Consider the following 12,994-nt stretch of genomic DNA (forward strand, 5'->3'; position numbering starts at 1 on the left):
TGCCTTTGACTACAGCTAGTTATTATATGTTCAATAATTTATGTTTGCTTTACATGTCAGGTAATTTGTGAACATCTGGGAATATTCTTTCTGTATTGATTTAAATAGTTATTGACCTATTATTCCTGTCTATCATGAATTTGGAAGAGCAAATGTATTAATGATGCTATAGCAGAGTTTTCCTTGAAGGTCCTATTGAGACAGTGTTGCATCAAATGATACCTCTGGTTGTGAAAGAAAAAAAAACCCTTTACCAGTAGTACCCGTGGCTACTATTTTGCTCTTCACCACCATGTGTCTCACTGTTATCCTCTGCACCATGACAGGAAAAGATTGGGTGTGGTAATTAGACTGCTGACCGGGGACTCATCAGAGTAACCTGGTTATGCGTCTGTAGTCATAGGCAAGTCACTTCTCTGGGCTCCTGTTTCTACACATCTTGAGCTTCCCTGGTAAAAAGTTCTGCAAGGAGCTATTGTGAAAGAAACATGAACTACAGTGAGCAGTGCAAAAATTACTTCTATATTTCAATCTATAAGGCAATACATGCTGGAAGGGAAACTGCCCTGCTGGTCTGAAAAAAAAAAAAACAAACCCAAAATCCAGCAATGCTGCTTTGTGCACTGAATGATCTGAGCCTGGATGAAGGTAAACATGTGGCAACGTGCACATTGAAGAAAAATGTTTGGCATCTCCATGTTGCTCGACGTTTCACTGAATGTGAGTCCAATCTGTGAATGCTGTCTAAAGGTTATTTTATAATCTAGAAGTTTCATTGATTGTTAACAAACTCAAGTAGCAGAGCAGTCTACAGAGGGAGCAGTGACAAAGCAGCTTCCTTATTTCCTGCCTTAGTAGGGTAGAGTGGCGTGCCTGCATTTGTCAGCACACTGTGTTTTTGATTCTGGGACCAAGGCAGCAAAGGAAGCCATATTCCAGAAGAGGAGCTGGACATTTTTAGAAACCTCAGAAGTATGAGTTATTGTGAAAGTAAATTTCAGGTGTTGGTAAAACAGCCAACAATATAGACGTGACCTGAGGATTTGCATTGGACTAACATCCTTTCTCCCTTCCTTTCCCCCGCGCCCCCAACTTTTTCTTCTGAAAAAGTGAGAAAAGGCACCGAAAGGGGGAAACAGAAAAGCAGATGTTTTCCTTTGGTACAAGGGTTTCCTTAAAAACCAAAAACTCTTTGTTTGCTTTTCTCTTCTTTTAGAGAGAAAGGACACGAAGCCTGATCTCGCTGAAGAGGCTGGCTCTGAACTCGGGACATAACAGCGGCGCTTTCCGTCGGGTATTGGACACGGCAGTATTTTGCAGGGCTTGGCTTTCAAATCAATGCTGCAAACTCTCTGCCCGCCCCTCACTCGCTGGGGATTTCCTCTCCTTCGTTGCCAACAGCAGCGACAGCCAAGCGCAGGAGGTCAAGCCGCGATCTGTGGACAAGGGCGGGGGGCCCAGGCCCGTGGCGGGACGAGGCGCTGAGGGCCCAGGCCCGTGGCGGGACGAGGCGCTGAGGGCCGCCGGGGAGCTGCGCCGCGGATGGAGGAGGAGGAAGGCGGGAGGAGGAGGAGTTGAGGAGCCCGAGCCCGGGAGCCTCCCCGCTTACTGCACTAGGAAGTGACGCTTTCGCTGAGTCCCGGAGAGAAAGAAACAAAGTTTGTTTTTTTTTCCCCCCCCTCTCCTTCTTCGCTCCCGCCCCCCTCTGCAAACAGCCGCTCCACGTTCCCCCGCGGCGCCCGCCGTGCCTGGCTGCGCAGGTGAGCCAGCACGTTCTCTTTCTTCCTTCTTCTGTTTTCCACGCGTTTGGTTTTTTTTGGTTTTTTTTTTTTTTTTTTTTTGTTTTTGTTTTTTTTTTTCAATTTGCACAATTTGCTTCCGTTTTCCTGCCATTTTGGAGAGGGGGTATATCTTTCCTGGGGAGTTTCTTTTGGGGGTCGTGATGCGTGCTTTGTTTGTGGGTGCTGGGTGCAGGATGAGGAGCAGAAGTACCTGTGGAGGTGACGAGTGCGGCTGGCTCCGCGCCCGGGCCGCGCAGCCCCACGGGGCCGGGGCAGCGGCACTCCCGGCCCGCCTGCTGCGGGGGACCGGGCTCGGCTGCTGAGCCGCCGCCTCCTGACTTGTTACGTACCCCGAGTTGTTACGAGCGCTCCGGAGGGGTTTCTTCGCGGCTGCCTGGCTGCAGCACCGCTTTCAGGATGTGTCTGTGCGCGGGTGAGCTGCCTGCGGGTGGATTTTGGGGGGTTGGTTGGGGCGCGGGAGGGTTCTCTTTGCTCGCGGCGTGTGCGGGGCCCCGGTGCTGCGCGGGAGCCGCCGCGTCCCGGCCGCCGCCGAGCGCGCATCGTGGCCGGGGTCGGATCGCTCTGCCGGGCTTTGCGCGGTGGAGGGGGGCGGGGAGGAATTTGTTAGATAATTTTTGAAAAATCCCGTGCTCCCAAGTGTACAGCTCTTTTCTGGCAGCAACTGCAAAAGACCGATTCGTTGCAGTTTAGCAGTAAAAGCTGACAATACACCTACGCGCGTATGTGAGAGTCTTATATAATACTTACGGGTTTTTTGTTTTTTTTTTTAACAGGCGTAAGCAGGATTTATTTTTGGTTTGTAAAGTCTTGTGTGGTTGCAGCTTGCAGAATTAGTAAAATATTCTATTTGCTCAACAGAGATTTATTTTACATTCTTTTAAAACATCTAATTTTTTAATAATTACTTGATTTCATTCCGGCTACGTGCTTTGAGCTTAGTGTAAAGGCCATCTGTACTGGAGCAAGCAGTTAAGGGAGGGGAAGAGAGAAAAAGAAATGTCCTAATGCAGAGACTATTAGGTTGTTTAGAGGGCGAGACTGCAGTTCCAGGCAGCAACAGCAGCAGCTTTATGACTGTGTGTAATTACAGAGTGATTGCATAGGACAGCATTGTTGGAACGAATACGTATACGCAGGCTATTGTGCAAGATTTCTGTACCGAACAAAACCTAGTTTTGCATTGCAAATGCTAAAAAATGTGTTCTGCACTGAACTGCCACGTTCCTCTTAGACTGACTTCAAAGAATTAGAAGAGGAAGGTAGGAGAAGTGGAGTGAGGCTGATCGTAGAAATCACAGATCTGAAATACTCAGCAATAACGCCACTAGTAGTTTCTGAAATCACAGCAGACAGAAATTGAAAGCTCATTGAATCTGCGGGTTTATGTTTCTAAAGTGATTACAAACGGGTGAAATCCACTCAGGTTTGCTACAGTCCTGCACATTTAGCATAATTCTTGCTCTGGTCAGTTTTTCCGTGTGCTTGTGAGGGGAAAAGGACCTATGTTAAAATAAGCAATTGCAGTTCGCCTAGCTGGCTTGGAAATGGAGAGAAGAGTATTGGGGAGACTTTCTGTGTCGGGCCGCAAAAACTTAGAGTTTGAACGAACTACCAGACCACAGATTCGCTCAGAGCATGCTTTTTCAGCTCTGTCTTAAAAGTTGCATCTGGTTCAGTGATCTTAAAGGCAGTGTTGGTTGAGGGATAGTATGAGGCACTGAGAAAGCGTGCCACTGACTTTAAAGAACATCATAATAATGCCAAAGTTGTTGTGGGTACAACTTCAGTTTCCTAAGATTTGTTTTCCAGAAATTCTGGTGTTATTTTTATCAGCGATTATTTTATTCAGTTATTTTATCATTAGTTTTGAGAGTACTTGGAATTCATGACAGATCTGAACGATTTCAGATCTGGTGCTCAGAGACTGGCCTTTCTAACATTACAAACAATTTTCTGGAAGTGTTATCTTCAGCTATTATAGCTGATGTCTTAATAAAAGCCACAAAGGCTTGTAAAGTATTTTGAGCACTGCAATGAAAATTACTATAAAAATTGAAAGTTTTTTAAAAATTTCTTGGTGTTCAACTAAAACATATTTTAGCTGAAGACTCACATATTTCCTAGTTTCCTCAGGTTGTCAAGAAAGTGGTTAATGTAAAATATACGTGGCTTTGTTAATGAAGAATGAAGGCATCTTCTGACAGTGTTTTTTGTGTTTTGTTTGTTGGTTTGGTTTTTTTTTTTGTCATTTGACAAATGGTCTTAGTGATCCTTCTGTAAGTTTATTGGAGCATTTTGTTTTAATAAAACATGAAAAAAATATGGTAATGCGTTCATTACTGTGATGTTCTACTTGTAGATTTTTCTTGAAATTGTACGTCATGTCTTGACTAACTTGACAGTCTGGGTGTTTTAACAGCAAAATTACCTCTGGAGTAGTTCTTAAAGATTTGATTTGAATCATTTGTGGTAGTGATCCAAATAGTCATTCCTTATGCTAAGTCTTTTGGTTTTCATAACCTATGTGGTGGGAGAGAGTTTTTGGCTAGGATTCTTAGGGCATGTATACAAAGGAGTAGGTAACTTGCACGTCCTTGAGTTGTCCTGTGGTTCTCAGTGGAATTAGTCATAGATATATATACATTTGTGTGCATGCTAGCAAAACAAAGGTGTAGCTGTGCTAGCCTTTAACCCGTCCAGGTGCATGCGAGTAGTGGTGATACGAAGCCATGAGGGCTGTAGCACAGTGCAAGCTTTTCAAAAGCCTGCATAAATGCTCCAAATGTTAGTTTACATTTTTGCATTTTCACTCTTATGGTCACCTGTCAGTAGTGGCTGCGGAGCCACGGGAGGTATTTTCAAACCTGTCATCCCTTTCCTGATACTCTTCTGTCAAGCTGCTGATCAAGCCCTTATAAAATGGGACATTACAGCACACCACAACACCCTTAAGTTGCCCCTGGCTTGAGGACATGCAGCCTGTCTTTGGAAATGGCCACCTTGGTGGTGCGTGTGTGCAGGTGTGCCCAGGCACGTCAGGAGACAAGAGGGACTGCCATGAATCCGAGTGGAAGTCTGCTAGCCTGTGGCCCTGTTTGCAAAAGTGTATATATTTTCTATATGCTTAGTTCTTGATGGATTTCTACTCAAGAAACTTACAGTTTTCTGTTGAGTTCAGGTAAACATTTAACAAACACTTTTTTAAACCTACTGATCAAATTGTGGGATAAGAATGTTGGTAAGAGCTGGGGGTTTTTTTTGTACCCTGTTTTTTGGGGTTTTTTTAAGGGGCCTTTTGTTTTGGTTTGGGTTTTTTGTGTTTTTGTGGTATTTGTTTGTTTTTGTTTGGGGTTTTTGTTTTGGTGGGTTTGTTTTGTTTTGTTTTGTTTTTTTGTTTTGTTTTGTTTTTGTTTTTTGGGGTTTTTTTTGTCTGAAGCTTTGCATAAAATCTTAGTACTGGTTGCAGTAAATTACAAGTTTATGCTAAAATTAAATGTAGTAAATATGAATGTTGTCTCCAGTGCAATTAGTTACATTCTAAGAGACATGAAGTGAGAAGTAAACCTCTTTGAGTATTCATAGTGTGAAACGGGGAGGTGAGGGAGGCAGGGGCTCTGGTGGTGAGGTTTTGCAATACATGCCCAAAAAGCTGCAGGTTCTGGCACGAGCAAACCAAGGCTCATGAGTCACATCCAAAGGGAAGAGTTGCCACTGAGCAATTTGTAAAATAGGAGGGATGAACTGCTAGTTCAAGGAAATATCCTCAGGACCTTCCCTAATAATTGCAAGTGTGGCATTTTGAATGCAGTCAGGGTACTTAGGAGCAACCATTCGAATGTGGATGCAGAGATAATCTTGGTAATTAATTCTTTGCTTTTCAGGCTCTCTTGATGCTTTTTATTGTATTTTGTGCAAGTGACAGCACCAAACAACAATGCTTAAGTTAATATAATTAATTAATCAATATATAATATGATGTACAGATATTCTTTGAAATGTACATACCCCAAAATTAATGTTCTTTTTATGTACAAGTAAACGACTGTGATTGCCCCTTGTTGAATTGATGGCTGGTGTTAATCAAGAAGTTGAGAACTGGGAAAAGCTATATTGGGAGGGTGTGGCCAGTGTGAGTTAATTTTTTGTTTGTTCTTAAAGACATTTTGAAAGGCTTACAGCAAAGCATAGAATAATGTTTTCCTTTTTACCCTTAATTAGTGAAAATTAAGGGTATAGGTTGACTTAGCATTGGTAAGAATTGTAAAAACTGTACAGTTTGACTTTAGCATTGGTAAGAATTAAAATAAGTGCCATTAGTACCTGAAGTAGTAAACCAAGAAACAGTTCTGATATCTTTTTTACTAAATATGCTACTGATACATAACATGTTCAGAGCTGGGATGTAAAGAGACACTAAGAAGAATCAAGTCAGTGCTCATGCTTTGTTTTTTCTTTGCTACCTATTATCTTCTCACATTGGTTCTCAGTTGCTTGGCTTTCCCCATCATAGTACAATGATACATATTGGTACATCCAATAGTACAGTACAATGATATATATTGGTACATCCTCCTGTCGTTTATTTCAGGAAGACAAATTAAATGTTTGTGTATATTTATATGTACACACACTATGTTATATACACGCACCTATCTCATTTTATAACTCAATTCCCCTGAGAACAAAAGTTTCTTTTCTTTGTGATGCTAGGCTAGTTTCGGAAGTTTTGCTTGGTTTCGTTTTTTTTAAACCATGCTGAAGTTGTTCATTTGAATATAATGCTGTATTTTGGGGTTTTTCTTCATTTCTTCTCTTTGATAATATTGTTTTTGTTTTTTCTAGAGTAATGGTGATCAAAATATGCATGAATTATAACTGCAAGTTTTGTTCTTGGATATTTCTTTATTTTCTTTTTTGAAGGGCTTGTAACTAATAGGACTTTTTGAAATACTGGTTTGGTTTGGTTTTGCCGTGTGTCTGTGGTACAGAGTTCTGTGGTGGATTTCCAGCTGTCAGAGTGGCTGCTTCCCTCCAGCAAGGACAAACCAGAGCCTGTTGTTCTCTGGAGCTGCATGCTGTGGGGCAGTCAGCCTGCTGCAATGCTCGTCACCTTGTCTGCGCTGTGCATCGTAATGAGGTCCAAAGTTGAAATAGTCCCAGAAGCCTGAACAACCTCCAAGTAGCCTTGTTACGGCGTAGTTCATAGGTAAAAGTGCATTTTTGTTTGGATCCCAAGTTTCATGGGGATGTTGCAAGATTTCAAACTTGACTTAATCACACGTGCTTAGGTGCGGCCTTACCTGCTATGCCCGTGTACACCTGGGACTCCTTGAGCATTTCCTTTTCCACTCCTGCATATGTCACCTGGTTATTTGTCAAGAATTGGATTCTTGTTTACAGATTTATAATATCCTTAACAATACTTTTGGGAGTTTAAACTGTTTTGATTTCGGGCTTTTATTTCTCCCTACATAATGGATTCTTTCATGCACTTCCTGAAAGGAGAGTTTGCTGTGTTTGTGGGAAATTACTGCACTTGGGTGGAGAAGAATTGAGCAAAGTATTTTCCTATTTAAATTTGATTTTATGCCATTTGAGAACAAAATCCCAGCACTGCCAAATTCCTGGTGGTAGGAGAGAGAGCCACAGTTCTAAGACTGCTTTAGGAGATTTCAATGATGACAGCTTAGGATCCCAGATACTCACATATGTGAAACTGGCAGGGAAATCTGACTGCCCCTATGATTTAGTTTGATTTCATGACTTGGAAAATTCTGAGTTGAATTATTCTCTTTGAATCTTCTGTGATAAACTCTAGATGTTATCCTGCATGAGACACGCTATATACTGGGGACAGATATAGTATCCATAATATTTAAGTAATTAAAGAGATTTTATTTGTATTTTTTCATGGAAAGCTGTTGTATTTTCAAATCTTTATAGAATATAAGTATATATAAGTAAATAATGTGGACTTTCCAAACAATATTTGTTTAAATTAACATGTTTTAAGGGATGTTGAGATGCCTCTGGAGAAGAAAAGGAATATATTAAAAACAAAAGCTAGACTTCTGTCATACTAGTGAAGCATTACTGTACCCTTAGGCATTCTGGTTATTAGGGGCTTAAGCTGCCCTTCTTGAATAACTAGAAAGCCTATGCATGTAAACAGTGTAATTGTAAGTAAACAGTTGTGCAAAATGTTGTGTTTGATTATCAGACTCACTTTTTTCTGATTTAATTTCAGCATTGAAGTGGTCTTTCGTTATCGTGATTTTCTAAATACATTTAAGAGTCAAAAAGATATTTAAGACATTTCTTTCCCTTTGAAATATGGGAACTGCTTTCCTGTTGAAGTATGGGACTCCTTGGTTTAGTCCTTTTTCTTTGGCAAAAATGAAATATTTCAGGTGTGGTACTAGATTACTTATATTGCTATTGCAGCTTTCTTTCTGCAGAAAATGTACTGTAAATATTTCTGTAGAAAAATCTGATCTGTGATAAAAACACCTTTTAGTACCTAAGAAGATAGAAAAAGAATGTGAGGCTCCTTATAAACAATGTATTCTAATTTTCAATTTGAGATGTAAAGAATAAACATTTGAATAACTGAGGAATTAAAAATCTGATAAGTTTGATATAGCTGATACTATACTTGGAGTTTCCACTTGTTAACAGTGAATAAGGGGCTGCCCTGCAAGAAGCTTTATTGATGTCAATGATGATATTTTTCTATTAAAAGATGAACAAAGCTATCTGGGCTTTTTAAAAATTTGTAATATGAATAAACCTAGTTCCTTACCTTTAGAGAGGAAATTAAAATGCAGAGAGCTTTGTTAGCAAAAGAAATGCATATTTGGAGCCTTGATTTGTAAATTTTTTTTTCTGCAACTGGAAGAGCTTTTTAATAATAACAGTAATGACTAATGATAAGAATTGTACACTGGAAAATTCAGTTTCCTTATTCAGGGAATCTCTCGTGGCATTTTAAAATGAATTAGCCTGCCTGTGCTCACAAATATGCCGTGATGCAGGTCTTTGTTTGTTTGTCTGAGAGTGGCATAAACATGTATTTGCTGAATTCTTAAGCACAGGAGACAGATGAAGCTGGGGTGGACTGGTCCTAAAGCAAATGCATTTCTAACACAGAGGCAAGGCCAGAGACCCTGCATTGTCTTCCAGCTTGCACTGCTGCTTTTTAGCCACTTTATGGATTTCTTTGCTGGGCACCTCTGTCAGAGGTATCATTATGCAAGTATGAGAGCAAGGGCAGTGGCCCAAATACTTGTCAACACCAGCAATTGCTTGACCACATATGCATGGATATTTAGTTAAAGGGACAGTGTATTTGATACTTGAAGTTGATGTTAAAACATCCACGTTGGCAAGATGCTGCTGCTTCTGTGCTGACTAAAGTGATGTTGAAAAGGCTTTTACTTTTTTCTTAACAGAAGTGTTTCTTTTTCCCTCGGTGGTGATAAATCAATAGTCTGTTCCAATCCTGATCAACAATATTCTATTGTTATAGTACCATCAATTTCTTGTTGATATTTGTGGAAGAATGACATTTAGATGAAAGAGCAAAACACCTTGTTTTTAAAAGACGACCCACAAACCAACGTTCTTATGCTCACACAAAATAACAAAGTGCCAATATAGGAAGATAGTTACGTTTAGAAATGCTTAATGTTTCCTTTATGTGAGATATTGGTATTTAAACTGTATTCGGAATTTTGAACTCAAATTGTAAATGCTTGCTTCAGCCTGGATAGTACCATAATAGCATGCTCCAAGGACCATGTGACAAAATCGAACAAGAAAACTCAGTGGTTCACATGTTACTCAGCCGAAAAGCAGAGATGGCTAATGTTTGCAGCAACCCTTTGGTGTCAAATACAGAAAGATGATTTCTTATTAACCAAAAATAAAATCCAGTTTTCTATATTCTCTTGAGTTTGAGGTCTGCTGAAGAGGGATTTTGAGTATAATTCAAACCTGTATAAGGTGTTTTTCTTCTGCTCTTCTGTCAAGGTTTAGGAATGGTACTCCCCAGTCTAGTGCCCCCATACTCCAAACCACACATCGGTTCTGTCTTTTCTCCTCCTCTCCCCCTTTGATGGGCTGAAGAGCAAAATTGGAGGCACAAAAGGCAAAGATCATGGGTTGAGCTAAGAACGGTTTACTGGAAACAGCAGTGAGATAAGAAAAGGAGCAGTAGCAGCAATAAAATAGCTGATGGCTCTGTCACATTTCCTCACCTCAAGGAAATCTACAATTTGAGCAATCACCCTTTTCCCTAGAAGAATGTCCCTTTCCTCCATCCCAGCAATGACATGAGATGGTGTAGAGTAACCTCCATGACCTGGCTGTGCCCCTCATGTCTGCTACAAAAAATAACCCTATGCTGGCTGGAACCAGGACGTCTTCACGTCATGAGCATTAATGAAAATGCACCTGATCTCAGGCTGCATAGAAAGTTCTACTTTCATTTTCTGAGGCAATATGGTTTTACTGAGGGTTTGTACCACTTTAGTTTGAATAATATGCTACAAAGGTGCAGGATACACCTAGACGTTTGGAAAGCTAAGCAATCTATAAGGCTCCCTTTTGTCAAAAGTAAATTTGAGGATCTCATTTGCCAGTGGAAATTGCAATGCTGTGATAGGGTCTGTACCAGCAGTTCTTACAGAGATCTGCTTCAGGAGCATAGCCTGGAAATTGAAGCTAGGGGAGCTTTCTAACATATTAATTGCGTTAAAATATTTAAGAAGTCACATCCATAGTCTTCCCAAGAAGGCTACGGCTTTCCATTGCCTTTTAAAATCTGAAGTAAAATCTTGCTCTTAATCTCTTTTAGTAGCCTGAAGTGCTTTTATTGTTTTTTTCAGTGGTGTCCCAGCCTTAAAGGGAAACGATGATTTATGATTTCATTGAGTCTTTTATTCATACTTAGACTCAACAAGCTGCTTATATGGAAACTAAAATGGGCAGCAATAAGGAACAGGTGCCCTGAGCTTAGAACAAGTCATGCTCTTTGCCCTCATGCAGAAGAGCATTAGGTTTTCCTGTTGTGGAGTTTCCTGTATCTAATACACGAGTGTACACTTGCATCTACAAGCTGTTAGCTATAGGATAAGGAGGACTAAAGGCAGGCAGACCTGAAAGAGAAGACAACAAAATGCAATTCAGGAAGCATTTGTTTTCTGGTGCCATGGGACATAACAAAATGTTTCCAGTCTGCTCCTTTTCTTGTAAGCTCGCAGCTAGCAAGTACTTTACATCGTTTGTGCCTCGTTATCATCCTCGTTCAAAGGTGATGTAATCGTCTTCAACTATGGCTACAAAACCATACTCTCACCCAACACTTCAGTGGCATAACGTGAGTAGAAATGGAGATTCTGCCCCACACGGAGGAGTTGATTGATGGGCCCTCCTGATAGGGGAAGGTGTGGTATGTGAGTGTGAATTTGCATCTCTATGGCCGGATGAATGTTTTGTCAGCAGCCTTTGTAGAGGAGGCCAGACCCTCTCACACCTCCTTGAGAAGCAGATGACATCGCTGTTCAGAAATGGGTTTTGGCACCCTCTGTTTGCCTCCAGCAGATAGAGGCACTTAAGCCTTGGGTGAAATAGCAATTTTTCATCGAATTGCAGATATATTATTGCCTATATGCATCTGCTGTGAACCCTCTTGACTGGCTTTTTGCTGGACATTGTGATTAAAAGTCTTAATTTTAGTTCTTTGCTGAATCCTGTCATGTTTGTTCTAGAAATTGAAGATGTGGAATGGAGTCTTCTGGATTGCACTCTAGAAAGACGTGCATGGAAAGGAGTGCTTCAGTTTCTGTGTGGAGCAGATTGAGTAGTTTCTCTAGCCAGGTTACTTGGCTTTCAATCATGACAGTGAACAAAGTTGTTATCTCCCTGGTTCTGGGCACTTAGGCGATTTCAGTCTGCCTCTTATGCAGAGCTATTTCATACTTTTCTGTTTCTCAGTTGGGTAACTTTGGTAGTGTCACTGAAAAGATCAAAGATGGAAGAAAAAGTAGTGGATCAACATTCTCCCTTGAAGCATGGGTTCAGGACATTTTTTACATCTCTCAGCTGCTCTGTTGTGGGAGTTTTTTATTGTGAAGATGAATAGAACTACTCAATTTTGCTACGTGCTATAAAGCATTTTAAAAAGACAGTTCTTTCTGAGTGACTTATTTTATAAGAATACAGTTTGGAGGTGGAAAAATATTCTTTGTTCAGTGACAGCTCTAACAGAGTGACTGTAAGTGACAGAATTTGCTTGGGAAAGTGCTCTAGGTTAAGTGTAGGATGCCTGGCTGTTTACAAGTCACCATCCAAGTGATACCGTTTGTGTGGAGGCAATGTGAAAATCTATTGACATCTTTAGTTACTCAACTGGTTTATTTTTGGGAGCTCATGAATTGGCAGGACATACTGACCCTGTCTGGAGGGGAAAAGCATAATGACTTTGAATGTAAGAGACTTTGTGAATATTTTGTCAAGTTACTTACTAATATTTCTTTGCAGCAACTATCATGGAGGTTTTAACCCTTTGCTTTCCCAAACTCTGAACATTTTTGCTTATTGTTGATATATTTTAATGAAAATCTACTAGTCTGTCAAGACAAAATGGCTTATTGCATCCTACATTTGCATCCTAGATTTGAAGAGTGTGAAGTTTTCTTGCATGAAAAATATTTAGTTATAAGATTGCTTGTTTGTAACCCTTTGTAATATTAAACCTTCACTTGGAACAGCTATAGGTTGGATTCAGGATTGATTGTGGATGCAGAAGACCAAAGTGTAGGAAGGACAGGGCAGGCTTGCACACAGGTAGTTTTGGATTGTAAGGAAGTAAGGAGTTGAGAGAAGCTGTATTTATGTTAAAAAACACAGCTGCATTTTTTGTGAAACTGATACTACTTTTGCTCTGTGTGACTAGAGAGGACCAGCAGACAAAATCAAAAACTGACAGTAACAACTGCAAAGTGAACACTTTGCTCTTCCTATTATAAGGTTTCTGCTTGTGACTGATTTACACATAACTATTACCCACGTAACTATTACCCATAAGAAAATGAAAACAGGAAGGCTTTCTTGTAGTGTTCTCTTTGTAGCTACTACTTGTGGTTCTGATGTGGAGAGCTGGTGCAAGGGTGCATGGAGTAAATAGGGAG

The 12,994-nt window shown here is 40.5% G+C and overlaps 1 protein-coding gene across 2 annotated transcripts in view; it reads left to right on the forward strand.

The window, feature by feature from the left end:
- The first annotated feature begins 1,586 nt into the window (after positions 1–1,586).
- Positions 1,587–12,994, forward strand: part of MIDEAS (mitotic deacetylase associated SANT domain protein) — a 53,733-nt gene continuing 42,325 nt past the window's right edge. Inside the window, exon 1 of one of the 2 annotated variants that reach the window (XM_063159135.1) lies at positions 1,587–1,760. The gene's annotated coding sequence lies outside the window, so the exon portion shown is untranslated. Of the gene's footprint in view, positions 1,761–2,081; positions 2,215–12,994 lie in introns of those variants that run through there. The other variant, XM_063159136.1, reaches the window with a different exon arrangement.

Source organism: Melospiza melodia, chromosome 6, assembly GCF_035770615.1.
Source record: "Melospiza melodia melodia isolate bMelMel2 chromosome 6, bMelMel2.pri, whole genome shotgun sequence".
In the NCBI taxonomy this organism is placed as follows: Eukaryota; Metazoa; Chordata; class Aves; order Passeriformes; family Passerellidae; genus Melospiza; species Melospiza melodia.